Genomic DNA, 5,862 nt, shown 5'->3' with positions numbered 1-5,862 from the left:
TCTCTGTCGCCAAAGGCCATCATCTCGATTTGATTCATGTCTGTTTAATTATTCTCAATATACGTTTATTATCAGGGTTGGGATTTTATGGCACTTAAAATTGCACAAATGTGCGCTATAATATTACCTTAAATATCGCTAAATATGTGCTGAAAATATGCAATAAAAACAACAAAATATGCAAAAAAAAGGAAATTTATAATTAATAATTTTTTAATCACTTACAAATTATTATAGGTAGTTACTTAAGATTTGAAATAATTTAGTAGATTAGAATCCAAATGAATTGACTATACAACGCATTCAACGCTCGTTTGTTGATAATCGGCGATTAATAATCGCAGTAGAAATCGATAAAAAACCCAACAAAATCAGCAGATAACAAAAATTAGAAGTTAGAACCAAATACCTAATACGAAATTATTGCAATAATACGATTGACACATAATCTAAAAACACGTTTACTAAAATATAATTTCATAAAATATGACCGATTTTGATTCAAAACGGGTAAAAATGCAAAAAAATCTCAAGAAGTCCAAAAAAAAGCACTGAAAACTAAAAAATCGCAAAATACACAAAATAAAATTTTTAATTTGAGTTCTATGTATCACGAAACTCATTTTTAACTTACTCTGCTATTTTTTAAGCATTTCATAAGAAATATGCAAATGCTATAAAATCCCAACCCTGTTCATTATTAAACTCTATCTCACGTAATAATGTGTTTATTGCAATTTGTTTTTTTATAAATTGTATAAACTATAAATTCTTAACAAATGTTAGAACCTAATAAAAATGATATTTTACAATTAGTTCTTTAAATAAAAATAAAAATACAAAATTATCAATATGTAAGACGTAGTTGTTCGGAGCAATACAATGATTAACACAAAAACAACCTAATTAATTTTATTTCATATTGAACAATATGGAATAATAAATTGCTTCACATTTTTTTTCAAATAACACTAATTTTTTCGTTTTTCTTACACCTATTATACATATACCGTTTCGACAGGGCCGCATTTAGGGGGGCCCTGGGTACAACTGCCCCGGGCGCCAGTACTTTAGGGGCGTCAAAATGTTGTGGCCAGAAATATGTTTACTTGTGAACTATTAAAATTGTATAATTTTAATTATTTTAATAACAGTATTATATATATAGTACATTAGTATTATTTGATTAATATTAATTTGCATAGTTTTATATAATTTTATTTTATTTGTTAATGAAATATCTACAACCTACTTAAAAATGTTAAAAAAAACAATTTATATGATGAACTATAAGCAAGGTTTAGGTGACATAAATTCAAATGTATCTTTGCGGAGAGAGGATGAAGCAATTACTAAACAATATTAAAAAAAAAAAAAAGCACACATTGTAAAACAAATATTCTTTTCTGTGCTCAAAATCTAAAAGGTTAATGAGGATCTATCTTCCATATTTTTTGTGGGTAGGCAATCCTTAGGAGGAAGCAATTTTTTTTCGCCAGAGCTTAGGGGGTGCCAATTTTTTTTTTGCACTGGGGCGCAAAATGTCTTAATGCGGCACTGCATTTCGAAGACATATCATAATATGTATAAAGCTATATAAAATCGTTTAACGTCGACGACGCGTGTCACACACACAGGTATAATATGTTATTATGTAATAAACTTCGTTTATCATTATATGATGACTGTTATTATTAAAGCGGTAGTATACTCACAATTTTTTTTTCTACAGCGTTGCCTGCACCAGTATGTGAACGAAAAAAATATCAAAATAAAAATGAAAATACGAACCCATTAGGTACTTCAGTTCGACCTACGCCGTTCGGATAGTGCAGTTAATATACGTCGTAACCACCGTATTATTCTACTTAGGGCCAGTATTACAAGACATGGTTATATCTTCGGTTACCTGACCGCCCGTTTACACCTGGGTTATCAATATAACCGCGGTTTCGTCTTTTACGGTCCGTTATCGGAAAAATAGTATTACACTAGGTGTGTTTTTGCGCTTAAAGGTGGGTTTCCACTACATACGTGTACGTTTACGTGCATATATTGACCGAATACATACGTTCGCTATGAACGGTCTCACAAACGTTTCCCATCGGTTGATCGGTTATGGATTGGTAACATATTAGTTAACTCGTATATTCTTGTGTTATCAAAAATTGTTATCAATACAGAACCGTGTACACGTGAAAAGTTGAACTGGATCCAACTTCATGGTATCATGGTGAAGCCTGTGGTAAGAACGTATAACACCCTGGTATACCAAAAGCTTACCGTGTATACCAACCAATCACAGTAAAGTATTTTTATGCACGTACACGTACACGTATCTAGTGGAAACCCACCTTAAACCTGTTTATACTTTTAATCAGATGTGGTTACATGATTTGGGTTATTGGTCAAAGACTCGCGAAAACGATGCATTTGTGGTTAATATAGATTCTATTTTATTTATTAATTGTATCATATTATTTTGTAGATTATTAATAATCAAACAATATAACCATTTCATTTTGATGGTTACAAATTATCAGTTACCTAAAACCAAAAGTTATTACCAAAAGTATAACCAAAACCACGAAAACGACTTGTTTATAATATATAGTAACCAGGTTACATTTGGTTAAGCGCGTAAACGTTAAGGTGGGTTTACAACTGCCCATGTCGTGTCGTGTCGTGCAAAATCCTTTTTTCTGATTGGTTCACCAAAATATGATAATAAAATATGATCGTGTCGACCAACACGATACCGCGATTTCCGCGAAGTTGAATTAATTCAACTTTTGATCGTGCTGGTCACAATGTTCACGCCTTGGTAGATTTGTTTACTGTTATCTTATATATATAATACCTATGGTATCTATTATATTTTGATTAGATACTAAGTTGGTATCGTCCTGATTCGGAACATCCCCGAGAACGAATTGAATTCACAATTCACACGACACGACACGACACGGGTAGTTGTGAACCCGCCTTAAGAGTTCGATTCGGTAATCCACTGTTTTGACCACGGTTATCATAGAAAAAAGATTAAGCTGTTATCCAGAAGATAATAGATAACCATTTCCGCGACTGACTGTCATAACTTGTCTTCTTTTAAATTTTAAACTTAAAAGTTACAAGTTATAAAATAATATTATAATTAGTGAACGAGTTACGAGTCCTCTACATAGTGTACGACGTGGATAAGAAATTAGCAAAAACTTTAGTTTTGCTGAGGAAGAGGAACTTATGAATTTAGTCTCGAAACACTGGTCAGTTATTCAGTACAAGACTACCGACCATGTGAATAATATGTAAGTTTCTTTTGTTTCTTTATAATATTTAAGAATTATCCTATTATTTTTACTTACTGGTCCAAATTTTACATTACAGGAAAAAAAGGAACATTGGGCAAAAATTGAATCTGAGTTCAACGCAGTTATTCCAGATCAATTTAAACCAGCAAGTGTGTTGAAATGCAAGTTTTAAAATATATGTAGACGAGCTCAGAAAAATAAAGTGCAAAATGGAAAGCAACTTCCAAGTACTGGTGGTGGTAAAGCTGTTTTGGTAGAATATGGTTCCGCTGATGAACGTGTATTGGCTCTTTTGGGTAAAAGACCAAAGAATTGACTTCCAACTGGTGTGATGATGAAGGTAGTAAATACTTAGATTTAAAAGTTAATTTAGATTAATTAAGATTTAAAAAGGCCAGAGTTAAATGAAAACATTGCTTAGCCAGGTTACTTAAAAGATTTATGATAAAATTAAACATTATATAGTAATGTTTCTAATAATGAACTATGCTCTCATTCTTATAAATGTCTTACCTATATATATTTATATTAAAAATATTTTACTAATATTTTAACTTTGAAGTTAGTGACTGATAGCAAATTGAATTTAGCTGCTACTTCTAATTAGTCAAAGTTCAAAATGTTTCAACGTATTTTATGATATTCATTTTAGTTTCAAACACTAATCAAAATGGAATAGATGGAGTAGATGATGAATATCAAGTAGAAGTAGTGAGGTATGGTGATGATTTGTTACTAGACAACACATTCCAAGACCCAACTTCAGATAATATTAATCAAAATGAGTTCACTGAACTAGGTAAAGATTTATTTTGTATTTTGTTTATATTTTTACTATACATTTGTTTACAACTAGCTTATTACATTTTTAATTCACTACTTTTGTCAGAAACGTCTAGGGCAAAATAAGCCCCTGGAATGCTAAGGCAGCCAAAATCCACTACATTATATTTTGCAAAAACACCTCACAGAAACAACGTTGAACTTTCTGAATCAGGTAATTATTCAAAAATGTGTTCATGAAATTTTAAATTTATCTCATTGTTTTCAATTCATTGTAACCCACGATTGTAATATTGGCCCTTAGAAGTTACATGTTTCGGCCACGTAACGGAGGCACATGAGTATGATAATAAGTATATTAAGTGCTAATATGAGATTCGATCTAGATTTTTTTTTACGTTATTCTCGTTTTTAATTGAGTACACTTTTGCCGCACATGTGCGATGGAAAACGATCTTCGACGACTCACTGTAAAGATACGCACATGACGGCTATCCGGCTACATTATTAATTTATAATCCGCTTCGTCCATTCCAAGCACAGCACTGTTCCCCGTAATATCATAATGTTTTCGTTTCCGGTCGACAGAAAGATAACAGTAAAATACTTAGGTACCTATAGGCACGATTTGAGATATATCTTGAATCGTGGGTACCCCAAGAACGTTCAAATCGTTTTTATCACAATATTATACCTAATAGGTACGCGTTGATTTGCTTAATATTTCGTTCGATCGCGGATGGATGATGACGGTGAACGATACCGAGTTTTTTTTACCATTCAATATATATTAATATTATGTCTTAACGGGGATGTATACCCAAGTCGATATGTACCTACTTAATAAAGTTTGACGAAAATCAAATATTATTTTTTAATAATTTTTAGCAATTAATATAGCTACCAGCTAGTACAATAGGCCGAAGAGATGGAATAGAATTTTTATAAGCATAATATGTAGATACGACAGGAGGGACCATCCAGCGACGGTACTTCAGAAAATCAAATATAATTATAAAAAAAAAACATCGACGTATTATATTATTATAATATACGCCGACCGACTGCAAACCGAACCTATATCATAAATAGGGTTCGGGACTTCTTGCACTTAAAATTATCGAAATATGCAGTCAAAATCGTCAAAATGTGCTTTAAAATATGCAGCTAAATTTTTATAAAATTTTTTAAAAAATGCTTAAAATATATTATTAATAAATTATTATTATAGACAAAAAAAATCCAAATATTAGGTAGGTACTTAATATAATAAAAATAATTTTTACACGGGTTACTCATCCCTCATCTGTATCGTCTTCATGCTAATCTATAACATAAAAAAAAAAAACATTAATAAAGGTGTTATTATGTTTAATAAGTTTTTTCGTAATTTTACCGTTAAAATTATTGCACTGTATGGTAAGACATTTTCTTATGTTCTCAAATTTGAATGCACGGCGATTATCGGTCAGCATATTTTTGTACATAGAGAAAGAACTTCAACGTCCACGGAAGTAATCGGTGCGTACTTAAAATATATTAAATCGTTAATGTTCATATCTTCAGGTAATCCGTCAACATTTTCTTCATCTCCCGACAAAATTTTTGAAATTTTTATTAACAATTGATAGCCTTTATTTTTATTTAACACATTTTATATTTTTGTTTTTATCGACATTCCTTGTTCACCGTGTATTTGGGTTAATCTTACCTTGCATCCTCTACTAATGAAATAAGAGCTAGCAAGTAATAGTCTTTGCTTTTCAGA

Source organism: Acyrthosiphon pisum, chromosome X, assembly GCF_005508785.2.
Source record: "Acyrthosiphon pisum isolate AL4f chromosome X, pea_aphid_22Mar2018_4r6ur, whole genome shotgun sequence".
Lineage (NCBI taxonomy): Eukaryota > Metazoa > Arthropoda > Insecta > Hemiptera > Aphididae > Acyrthosiphon > Acyrthosiphon pisum.
Note: the sequence above shows the minus strand (reverse complement) of the source record.